Genomic DNA, 13,581 nt, shown 5'->3' with positions numbered 1-13,581 from the left:
CTGGATCCCAACGGCCTCGTATCACTAGCAGTCGAGTTAACGGGCATCTTATCCGCATGGATGTAACGGATCGTGCAGCCCTGAGTCAACAGACGGGTACGTTTGAAAGACAACAACCAACTGCACGAACAGTTGGACGACGTTTGCAGCATCAGGGACTATCAGCCCGGAGATCATGGCTGCGGTTACCCTTGACGCTGCATCACAGTCAGGAGCGCCTGAGATGCTGTACTTGACGACGAACCTGGCAAAACGTCATTTATTCGGATGAATCCAGGTTCTGTTTACAGCATCATGATGGTCGCATCCGTGTTTGCGACATCGCGGTGAACGCACTTTGGAAGCGTGTATTCGTCATCGCCATACTGGCGTATCACCCGGCGTGATGGTATGGGGTGCCATTGGTTACACGTCTCGGTCACCTCTTGTTCGCATTGACGGCACTTTGAACAGTGGACGTTACATTTCAGACGTGTTATGACCCGTGACTCTACCCTTCATTCGATCCCTGCGAAACCCTACATTTCAGCAGGATAATGCACGACCGCATGTTGCGGGTCCTGTACGGGCCTTTCTGGATACAGAAAATGTTCGACTGCTGCCCTGGCCAGCACATTCTCCAGATCTCTTTCCAGTTGAAAACGTCTGATCAATAGTGGCCGAGCAACTGGCTCGTCACAATACGCCAGTCACCACTCTTGATGAACTGTGGTATTGTGTTGAAGCTGCATGGGCAGCTGTACCCGTACACGCCATCCAAGCTCTGTTTGACTCAATGCCCAGGCGTATCAAGGTCGTTATTACAGCCAGAGGTGGTTGTTCTGGGTACTGATTTCTCTGTATCTATGCACCCAAATTGCGTGAAAATGCAATCACATGTCAGTTCTAGTATAATATATTTGTCCAATGAATACCCGTTGATCATCTGCATTTCTTCTTGGTGTAGCAATTTTAATGGCCAGTAGTCTATCGTTTCTAATTTTGTAAATAATATGTTGTAAAAATTCATTCATATGATGTATTATGTAAGTGAATACCGACGCACTCAGACATGTATAAGTTTCAGGTCTGTGTATGCGTGTGGATATAGACAAGTGTTGGGTTATACACTGTAATAGAACTATAAGAACTTTTTGAGATTACTCGGAAGTCAGTTTTCAGAGAATGCGAGGCAGGTGGACATTCTGGAATGCCACTGCACAAACAAGTAGAGGCATCGAGCGTGCCGCTGCAGCGCACGCAACAGTGCCACGTCTGCTCAAAAATGGTTCAAATGGCTCTGAACACTATGGGACTTAACACCCGAGGTCATCAGTCCCATAGAACTTAGAACTACTTAAACCTAACTAATCTAAGGACATCACACACATCCGTGCGCGAGGCAGGATTCGAACCTGCGACCGTAGCGGCCGCGCGGTTCCAGACCGAAGCGTCTAGAACCGCACGTATGTTATGGTACACTATGGTGTTTTGAGTTATAATGACACAGTGTTGTCTGCTAATTACGTGCCCAAACATAATTATGTTAAACAACGAGAGGCTTTATGAGTGATTAACAAAATTTATGTAGATATAGGTGAATGCCTTTAAGCATCTGCATTTCCGTTTGTATTTCTTCGGACGTTCCGTGATTCTGCTTCCTGTCAGAAAAACTCATGGACTGTGGGGCACAAGTAACACGGAAAATGCAGATAAAATACCTTCTGTCGGTGTTGAGAATGCTACATCAACATCGATTGCACCCGTACCATATTTCTATGCACCAAGAATTGCATGGCGACGACTTTGAACGGCGTGTACAGTTCTGCCACTGGGCACAAGAGAAATTACGGGACGATGACAGATTTTTTGCACGTGTTCTATTTAGCGACGAAGCGTCATTCACCAACAGCGGTAACGTAAACCGGCATACTATGCACTACTGGGCAACGGAAAATCCACGATGGCTGCGACAAGTGGAACATCAGCGACCTTGGCGGGTTAATGTATGGTGCGGCATTATGGGAGGAAGGATAATTGACCCCCATTTTGTCGATGGCAATCTAGATGGTGCAATGTAAGTTGATTTCCTACGTAATGTTCTACCGATGTTACTACAAGATGTTTCACTGCATAACAAAATGGCGATGTACTTCCAACATGATGGGTGTCCGGCACATAACTCGCATGTGGTTGAAGCGGTATTGAATAGCATATTTCATGACAGGTACATTGGTCGTCGAAGCACCATACCATGGCCCGCACGTTCACCGGATCCGACGTTCCCGGATTTCTTTCTGTGGGGAAAGTTGAAGGATATTTGCTATCGCGATCCACCGACAACGCCTGACAACATGCGTCAGCGCATTGTCAATGCATATGCGAACATTACGGAAGGCGAACTACTCGCTGTTGAGAGGAATGTCGTTACACACATTGCCAAATGCATTGAGGCTGACGGACATAATTTGAGCATTTATTGCATTATGTGGTATTTACAGGTAATCACGCTGTAACAGCATGCGTTCTCAGAAATGATAAGTTCACAAAGGTACATGTATCACATTGGAAGAACCGAAATAAAATATTCAAACGTGCCTACGTTCTGTATGTTAATTTAAAAAACCTACCTGTTACCAACTGTTAGTCTAAAATTGTGAGCCATATGTTTGTGAGTATTAGAGAGCCTTCTATCACAAAGCGACAAATGTGGTCCATCTAAAACATTCATATTTCTTTACGTACTACACGAATATGTAATAAAAAATGGGGGTTCCTATTTAAAAAAACGCAGTTGATATCCGTTTGACCTATGGCAGCGCCATCTAGCGGGACAACCATAGCGCCATCTGGTTTCCCCCTTCAAGCGAGACAAGTTTCGTTCTTTGTAGTTTTTTCGTTTGACGCTTATTTCGTGAGATATTTGGCCCGGTCTAGATCAATGGACCGCCCTGTATATTTGATACATAGTGGATGTAATAGTGCATTTTCTTCCGAACGTATATAATTCTTCGTATTTGTAATGTAAATATTGTAAATTACTGGGTTGTCGCCAAGGGAACTTTGTTTGGATGTAGCGATAACAACGATGAAATGACAGTAGCTGTGCCGTTCTTTATCTTTGCGAACCGAGAGTCTCTATCACGCTGTGAGCGGAGAGGAAACACAGCAGCTTGACTCTTCTTGCAAGAGTGCAGAAACGTTTGTCGAGCTTTCCCGCAGTCGCGGTGTGCTGTAATGTTTGCGCCCTTGTAGGCGCATCTACATTATAAAGCAGCGACTTATTGACAGCGCGGTCGGAGTGAACAGGCGGAGGAAGCTGCACCTCTAACAAGGGAACCTCCCCATCGCAACCCCCTCAGATCTAGTTATATGTTGGCACAATGGATAGGCCCTGAAAAACCGAACACAGATGAATCGAGAAAACAGGAAGAAGTTGTGTGGAACTATGAAAAAATAAGCAAAATATACAAACTGAGTAGTCCATACACAAGATAGGCAACATTAAGGAAACTGTGTACTCAGGAGCGGCGTGGTCCGTGGTTGGCGTGAGCAGCTGTGGAACGAGAGGTCCTGGGTTCAAGTCTTCCCTCGAGTAAAAAGTTTAATTTTTGATTTTCAGTTTATGCGACAAACTCTTATGTTTTCATCAATTATTTTGGGAGTGATTATCACATGCACAAGAAAACCTAAATCGGGCAAGGTAGAAGAATCTTTTTACCCATTCGCCAAGTGTACATGTTAGGTGGGTCGACAACATACTCCTATCATGTGACGTACATGCCGTCACCAGTGTCGTATAGAATATATCAGACGTGTTTTCCTGTGGAGGAATAGGTTGGCCTATGACCTTGCGATCAAATGTTTTCGGTTCCCATTGGAGAGGCACGTCCTTTAACCTACTAATCGCACGGTCTTGCGGTGCGGTCGCAAAACACAGACACTAAACTTATTACAGTGAACAGAGACGTAAATGAACGAACGGACAGATCATAACTATGCGAAAACAAAGAAAGTAAACTTTTCACTTGAGGGAAGACTTGAACCAAGGACCTCTCGTTTCGCAGCTGCTCACGCTAACCACGGGACCACGCCGCTCCTGAGTTCACAGCACCTTGATGTTGCCTATCTTGCACATGGACTACTCAGTTTGTATATTTTGCTTATTTTTTCATAGCTCCACACAACTTCTTCCTGTTTTCTCGATTGATCTGTGTTCAGATTTTCAAGGCCTATCCACTGTGCCAACTTTTAACTAAATCTGAGGGGGGTGCGATGGGGAGGTTCCCTTGTAAGCATTGCCTGTCCCGTAATTCTCCGTGGTTCCGCGAAGGTCTCGTGGTTCGCGACCAGCAGCAGCTCAGCGTTGTCGTCCTCTACATTCTTCGTTGTCCGCACAGCTACAACATCGTAACACTGTTAACTGAAAAAGTATAGCTAATATTGTACAGGCATTACCCAGTGGCATTTCTTTCAAAAACGTTAATGACTAAGTTTCTTGAATAATAACATACAACAGTTAAAACTTGTAATACATTTGCGCTGCCATTGTCCTCAGACATTACCAAGCAGGGGCCCTTTCCTTTCCATGTATTCACCGAGTATCGTAAAAGTATGAAAATTGATTAACTATTTACCGTCAGTTTTTTTGTGTTTGCCACTGACCAGTTTCGCTCTAAATTTTGCTGCCTCAGTGACTGTTCATTCTTGTGCAGCATGACAGAGGCTTAACGAATTTGCGCTTTTGAATATTAACTTCAGTCACTTAAAGTAACGTAAAATTTCACTGGCAAAACTAATAACTACAGATACAGCTCAAATTAAGAGCTTTCTCTAATTAGCTTAGCAAGCGACTTCTACTGGCTTGGTACGTACTTTATTGCTCTTATATTAAAAGTAAAGAAAATCTGCCAAGGGAAGTACTTCTACTTATGGCGTGTATCGGTCAGAAAAATACACCGATGATGACTGATATCAGTCGAAATCGACTTGCAACAAGATAAATAAATTACGTTTTCGCGACTGGTTGCTACAATCTTTATAATATTAAAAGTAAATCAGTTGCTCATTTGCTTAAAGAAAATTCGGTTCAATATTTCAATAATTAAAAGTAAATTGCTTGCATTTTTGCAAATTTTGCCTTCAGTTACGCTGAGGTTACGGAAAATAATTTTTTTACGTAACAAAGTTTCCGTTGCAGTCAGTCATTTATTTAACCAGCAACTTTATTTAACTTTGCTTTCAAAATTTGCTCTTTTAGATTATTAAGTAATTGCAGACTCAGTGCCTTCTGATTTACTTATTTCCTCGTGAACTGTTGTGTTGTGGAGAGCGCGACAACCTGCTGCTACCACGCCAGTCATTATTTGCTTTTTTTTTTTTTTTTTTTTTTTTTTTTTTTTGCCATTACCTTTCTTGGGACTCAGGATATTCAATGCCCTAGTGAGCTCGCGACCGTTTAATTGTCCTTTTTTTGCTAATCAATATTTTTTCTTTATTAAATATTACAATATTACGCGGTACCCTCTTGTCCCCTGTGTGGTTCGTGATCGATTGCACCAAATGCCACCCATTTCAAAATTATTATCAGTATTTAGATTAGGTTTAGAATGGATTATTCGTCCAGAAGGGTCTGTTGTAGGCTTTCCTCCTACTAATCGGCATTACTTTCCTTCGGTAGCGATTACCTTGCTCATTGTAAAATTTCATTAGGCATACGCGATCGCGGTCATTTTTATCGCAATCCAACAGGCTGATTAGAAAGGCGAAGGTTACGCACGAACCAGGTGCCTGCTGCGGAGACCCACATATAGCGATGTTCGCTGAACAACCTTCGAGGAGATACCGTTGTCAGCCCCTTGATTCACCGAGGTATTCAGTTGCTCAACAGCCGCACATCTATTCCTACACATCTCTGCAGCAGCCGTTCACTCATGTCATCTAGTCCTGCGGTGCACCACAGTGGCTTCGGCACCCGTTTTGGATACACACCTCCGCTGTGCACGGTATGATTTAACCGTTTTAAAAACTTAGCCGTTCTGAAAATGCTTCCAACCTTGGCCCGAAAGCCAATGATGACGCCGTTCTGGACGTCAGATAATTCACTCCAGTTCCGCATTACGACAACGACTGCACTGTTTTCCGCGTCCCCACTCAGCCGCACACCCACCCACACAAATGCCGACGCCTGCGAAAGAATTCTATTGAACATTTTATTTTATTTTATTTCCGTGTCCATTTATTGAGATCAGCAGCCTTTCGTATTCCAAGACCGTGAAATAAGGATATGGGGTATGCCGTCCCCAGTGAAATACTAAGGAAGACTTAAAAAACAGTATTTATAAAGAAGAGACATTTAAAAATTGTGGTAATTTCTCTGTGTAAGTTTCGAGGGCAAAGATGCACTCGAAACAAAATGATCTAAAGAAACGACAAGATGAGTTCTTTTGTTAATTTTTTAGTCGTCTTCTACTTCTCTTGTCTTGGTTGCGTGTAGACGAACATCTTGCGAGTGCTGGCAAATGTAAGCATATTTTTACTAATTAAGCAGATAAAATATTGATTTAATATTATTGTTCACTTTTAATTTGTGAGAGGTGATCCCGATTTCATGTCCGCCTTTCTTGAATTAATCTGCATTCGAGTAATTTACAGTGCAACAACCGCAGCGGCCAATGGAGCCAACGACGCCATTACGTGGCGATATTAACTTATAAAAATTAACGGAAGCGAAAAACTCGCCCGCTATTAACATAACATACATTCTTCTCCACAGCCGCCCGACGGTACAGAAAATACGCAGCTTTGAGATTCTTATTTTCAATACAACAGCCGAGAGCTAGAGCCAGGACTCTGACTACAGTGCAATGGTTAACGGAGGTAAGAAAAAATACTCTCGCGCGTGTGTGGGCCGCAATTGTAATTTATAACTAAAGATTTTTTGCTTTAAAGTGAAGTGACTAGCAGAGGAATTTAATATGAAAAGTATATTCCACTGTTCTACTTATATGCTCATGTTTTAAGATTCAGCGAGTCTAACGTTCATTTACGTAACAAATAATTTCCGCTGAAGATTAATATTGTTAAAAAAGAGAACTTCACAAAAGCATTTAATTGTAAATCAAAATTGAATGAAATGTAATTTTGATTAAGGCCCACCACGTAAGTCGGCAACAATCACCATTACCAATCAATTTCTGTAAATAATAAATTAAATTACGACAGCCGACGGACGCGAGAAGGGCCTTAGTTACAGGTCAGAGTCAGTTCCTTCCTTTCATTTTCCGGTGTAGGGGGTGCGGGAATTGTTGGCTTTCTTTAAGTCTAGCTGGAAGATGCAAGCCTCAACAGTAAAAGCGCACCTTCTTCCTGCCATTCTAAAAGTCAGGTGTTTTGAGTGGTTCTGTGGGATTGCGTGTAACCTTCTACTACATTCTGGGACTTGTTCGCCGTTTTGAGGCCAACGACCGCCCACGTTTTTTCAGCGCCGCTGGCTGGCTTCGCGCATCACGCTTAGTGGCCGCTAGTCATTGGTCGGCGGCGGTTCCTCCATAAGGAACTCACTCTGAACGCAGCGTCCGGAGGAGGTATGTGAACTTTCGTGAGAGGACACTCTGGCTCCATAAGTCGATGAGAACACGCGTTCTGCTAGAACGCGCTGTTAGATATTAATTCTGGCTGAAATTTATCAGTTAGGTCGTGTTCAAACCTGATGGCATCAGCACCATGAGGATGATGATGATGTTTGGTTTGTGGGGCGCTCAACTGCGCGGTTATCAGCGCCCAACTCTTGCTCAGCCACATCTCGCCACTTCCATGAATGATGATGAAGACAACACAAACACCCAGTCATCTCGAGGCAGGTGAAAATCCCTGACCTCGCCGGGAATCGAACCAGGGACCCCGTGTTCGGGAAGCGAGAACGCGACCGCGAGACCACGAGCTGCGGACAGCACCATGAGGAGTAAGGCGTGATTCACTTCACTTGTTACACAACTATTTCGTGCAAAGGTTAACTATTTTCGTGCGCAGTTTAAGATCTTGCGCTTAGGGCACTGTGTCAGTTCGATACCATTCTGGTGTAGAGCTCTGAAGGCAGTGGTGAATCTTCAGCCGACTCCTTCCTGTAGGTTGTGATGCGCAGCCAGCAATGAGAAACATTGATTCCCAGTATTCTGGAGATAGTGCTGATTAAATGCAGTGACTGATTTTGTCATCGTATCGGACGCCATGCGGTCGCAGACCCACACCATTTCGGTAGTAGCACGCTTAGAGAGAGATCGAATGCTCGCGAGTTTAAAGAATGCCATCTTTCATTGCAATAGATGTGTAAATCGCGACTTACGGGTTCCTTATTTGTGTGCATCTCTCTCTGGCTCTGAGCACTATGGGACTCAACTGCTGAGGTCATTAGTCCCCTAGAACTTAGAACTAGTTAAACCTAACTAACCTAAGGACATCACACACATCCATGCCCGAGGCAGGATTCGAACCTGCGACCGTAGCGGTCTCGCGGTTCCAGACTGCAGCGCCAGAACCGCGCGGCCACTTCGGCCGGCTATCTCTCTCTCTCTCTCTCTCTCTCTCTCTCTGTGTGTGTGTGTGTGTGTGTTTGTGTGTGTGTGTGTGAGAGAGAGAGAGAGAGAGAGAGAGAGAGAGAGAGAGAGAGAGAGAGGAGAAGCGAAATTCATATTTATTAATAAATAAGTAATTCGCTAAGTACAATATCACTTTTCATTTGAGTTTACTGTCCCTATATTTTGGGTATACAGGTACATTAAACTAGCAAAACTTTGGATGTCAAGTTACAGATGAGTTAGTAAATCCATCGAAACAGAGGGAAGTTTTATTAAGCACCTCTTGTGTATTTTATTTATTTAGGTATTTATCACGGCAAGATTAGAGGCAGGAAAAACTCTAGCCTGTAAGCGAGCGCTCTATACATTTAACATGATATTCATTGCGTAAGCTTCTTATAAGTTAAATTCAATACATACCACAATATTTAGGAATTGCTACAGCGCGTGAATAAATTGCAGTTGATATTCGTCTGTGTGAAGTACAAGAACAAAGACAAATTACACAAAAGTACATTTAAAAACTATGGGTGCTAGCTGCAATGGACACGAGGGGAGGGATGGAAGAGGGAAGAAACAGGAAAGTGATAAAACTCGAATCGAAAACAAAGTGACGGTATTAGTGACAGAGATTCTCGTAATAACGTTTTTCACACTTTCAAAAGCATACTTCCCGAAGATTCTTGTTAGAATTGAGTTTTTGAACATGTGATTCTTCTTCTACCAGTGATGGTTCGCCTGCAACCTCCAGGCGGTCAAACGGACACCAGATATGCTGTTCTGTTGAGCGCCTAACATCAAAAACAGATCAGTTTAAATCTACATAATACTGTACCAGTCACTTCGATCTTGTTTTCATAATGTGTTCCGAGTGATTAAATTATCGTTTGCACAATCTGAATGAACTCGAGCTTTCAGTCTGATATGACGCGGCAAGAATATTTTATACACGGATGCAACTCAAGAGGCTTCGTTTCCACAAACGGAACATTTTGGCCAAAATATACAACAAGCTGTGTGGAGCTGAGTGTGCAAAATAAATAGTGATGAGCAGTACGTGTACAGGACGTCCGTAATTAAAGTTCCACTTTCAAAACGTCGTATAAAGAGAACCACTGCTCAGAATGGTGTCAAATTTGAACAGCATAGTATTGAAGCACGGGGGAAACGTCATACAAGAAGAAAAAAAATATAACTAAAATTTTACCGTATTAACGCAAATGGAGTCTGCTACAAATGACAGACGGATGACAATACGACGGCTATGGTTTGAGGTCCACTTCACGCCGCCCGAACTGTTCAGTGTGCATGACTGCTCAAGTTCGGCAGTCAACCGTTGTGGCACTACTAATTAAATAAGCATATCCACACTATAAGGTAGTATCACATCGGATGGGAAAAACTGGCTTTTAACTGTCCTGATTCCAAAAATCGCTAAAAAGCAAAGTAACATCGGTTTTTAACTGTCCTGGGGACAACAACAGCATAAGAAGCAAAATGACATCGGTTTCTTATTGTCGTGAGACTAACGCAAGATATGTTCCACAAGCTGCGACACTGTCACGAATAAAACAGTGCCCCGTATATACAATAAGTTTCCTTTAATTTGCGTCTGTGGTCACAAACTTGTTGTTAACAGATTACCGGTTTCGGTCTATAATGACCATCATCAGAACTGTTTTATAAAAACGAAGTCCTAATGTACTGCAGCCATAGTGGCATCGTCTGACAACATGACTCGTGCATATGATGTTATTTATATATATTTGACGATGCTGTTGCTGATTTTGCATTTAACATCTGACGATGCCACTATTGCTGCAGTACATTAGGACTTTATTTTTATAAAACAGATCTGATGATGGTCATTATAGACCGAAACCGGTAATCTGTTAACAACAAGTTTGTGACCATAGACGTAAATTAAACGAAACTTATTACAAGACATGTTAAGTATGCCGTCCTCCGTTTTCTGCGACAAGCTGAAAGTAAGAAGCAACATGTGCCACAGCAGATCGCAGTATCTCAGGGGTCACTTTCAGAATGCGTTTCGCAATGTTTGCCTTCAGTTCAGCCACGTTCGTAATTGGAGCACTCGAAACAACATCTTTCAGATAGCCCCACAGCCAGAAGTCACAGAGATTAAGATCAGTTGATGTGGGCGGCCAGGCTGTAGGGTAATGGCGTCTTATAGCCCTAGCATTTCCGAAATGCCTCTGCAGCAGTCGCTTCACTGTCTATGCGGAGGACCACCATTTTGCATAAAAATGACCCTACCCATACATCCACGTTGTTGATGGGTTGGAATGACGATGGTGCCCAAAACACTCATAGCTTTTACCAGTTACGATACACGTAACAGCGAAAAATGATGCCGTTGCCCCGCACCGTACAGTCACCATTGCACAATGAAGTGGTACCGGTTGATGTGTGTGCGGATTTTCCGTTGGCCATATTCTACAATTCTACGTATTGATATGTCCGTAGAAATGGGCTTCGTCTGTCCACAAATATTCTATGGCCATTCACTGACACTTCCATGAGAGCAAGAAATCCCAGAGCGAACGTTTGTCTCGCTCGCAGATCAGCAGGAAGCAACTCTTGAGCATGGGTAATTTCGCATGGATGGCAATGCAGGATGTTTGGTACTATTTTATGCACTGTGCTCGCAGGTATGTCCAACGTTCCAGTGCCCTGCATGTTTGCACAACACCGCTCGACTCCTCCTACAAACCTGTGGCCACTTCGTCGACAGACGTCATCTGCTTCTCTGCCTCTGCCACATTGCACTTCAAAAGATATTGTATTTTAGAATTTTGTAATCATTTTCTCCAGACCGCTAGCAGACATCGGACCAATGCCTTTCTTCATGCCGGAACTTCTGCAGGGCTACTGCCGCACTCTTGTAAGAGGGCTTTGCCACCAGTTCGGGATTCTTCAGGGAGACAGTCACTTTGGGTGTATCGAACGAAAAGTAAGGAACAGCATTATGCCGCGCGTCTGTTGGTGCCCATATTAGGACGCTTACAGCGCCAACTATTGATAAAATATTCGTTAGTTTTTTGCTGTTATAATTCGGGATCATTCTGAGTAGTTGATCTCTTTCTACAGCGTTTGAAATTGTAACTTTAATTACGAATATCCTATACTTCATGTGAAGAGAAGGGAACTGCATAGGTGGGGCTGGGCGCCGTTCCGAAACAAACAGATGTCCCACTGATGGGGAGGTAAAAAGCGAACAACCCCGAGCGCAGTTTTCGTGACTCAGCCTGGGATAAGGCACCGCCGGTTTACGGCCTGTGTGGAGCCTTTTACAGTCGGGTTGTTGCAAGACGCAATGGCGCCGTATTTCGTGGGAGGTCCCCCCAGGGGGCAAGGGTCGACGCCACACGGCAGTGCGAAGGCGTAATCAAAAGAGTGGGCGTAAATTCCCACAGCCGGGAGAGGAGGCGGCGTAGTCAGTGTCCTGCGGTCGCTTTCGGGAGGACGGGATCGAATCCCCATCCGAGTTTACACCGCAGAATCTAAATAACAACAAGTTTCTACAGATCCTAATAGATGTGCTGCAACGGTTGCAGACATCCCATTGGATACAAAGCAAACTAACGGTACCAACTTGATGGGTGTCCCGCCCGTAATTACGGATTTTCTTAACAGAACATTTGGAGACCGTCCGATTGATCGTTCGGAAAACATAAAATAGCCATCCTGCTCAGCATACTAAACACCAACAGACTTCTATCCTCGGAGACAATTAACAGGAAACACCGAGGAGTCTCGAAGACACGAAATACCATATACGTCAAGTCTGCGCTGCGGTATGGTAAGATGAAATTCAATGTGCACTATTATCTTTACAAAGTCCGCCCCCGGTAGCTGAGTGGTCAGCGTGACAGTATGCCAATCATAAGGGCCCGCGTTCGATTCCCGGCTCCGTCGGAGATTTTCTCCTCCCAGGGACTGGGTATTGTGTTGTCCTAAACATCATCATTTCATCACCATCGACGCGCAAGTCGCTGAGTGGCGCCAAATCGAAAGACTTGCACCCGGCGAACGGTCCACCCGACAGGAGGCCCTAGTCACACATTTTACATCTTTACGAAATCGCTTTATAGCTCGTATCAATGCCCAAGGTCGACATTTTCAGCAGTTGACATGATGGTCACAACAACAAACACACGAACTGTACTTTAGGTACGTCTTTTGCTTACATTTGGTACAGCAGAGCCGACATTACATTTGTGGGACATCTTCTGCTGATGAAGAAACAATTCTTTGCGCCCTGTTATCTTGTTACTGTTTGATCAAGTTCCACACATGTTCTGTTCTCTACAACTTACCAAAACCCGTAAGTTGATAAGAGGCGGAAAGCAAGGAGCTGGTAGTGGTAAGTTGGTGAGTTCATATATCCAGAAAGAAGAAATATTGTACAACATTTATTCGCCTCAGTGGCATTCGAACAATATCGACGACAATGAACAACTGAATTCCTGAGGAAAATCTTATTTCGATTAACGCAGAATTACTTTGTCTTCTTCCAAATCAGGCGTTAAAAGAGCCACCATAAAGTTATTAATGAATCACACAATCAGAATGACACTTCAAGTTATTCTTTTGAACATTAAAGAAAAATTTTAAAATTTTGCAAACATGAGTTTCAAATCCCGTAAACAGTGAGGGAACGAATGTTAACAGCCTTTACAATATTTCACAACAATTTTCCATTGTTTAATAGACGCTTAGTAAAATGCCCGATTCTTATGCAAACAATGAAAGCATCAATAGTAGTGAATCACAATTCAAAAAGCTGAAAACAAAAACATTTTGTTAATAAAAAGGTGTGGATATAAGGTAACCGGCTTCATCTTAGCCCAGACACCTTTCGGTCGCCTCATTCAACTCATATTCGGTATTCTAAAACATACACTCAATAAAAATTAAAACCACGTAGCCTCAAGGTGGATAACAGGTCGCACGCCGAAATGTCTCATTAGGCCCTTTCAGGCCGTGACTGTGAACCTTGGAA

This window comes from Schistocerca nitens, chromosome 6 (genome assembly GCF_023898315.1).
Source record: "Schistocerca nitens isolate TAMUIC-IGC-003100 chromosome 6, iqSchNite1.1, whole genome shotgun sequence".
Taxonomy (NCBI): domain Eukaryota; kingdom Metazoa; phylum Arthropoda; class Insecta; order Orthoptera; family Acrididae; genus Schistocerca; species Schistocerca nitens.
The sequence above is the reverse complement of the archived record's forward strand: the minus strand, read 5'-3'. Positions refer to the sequence as shown.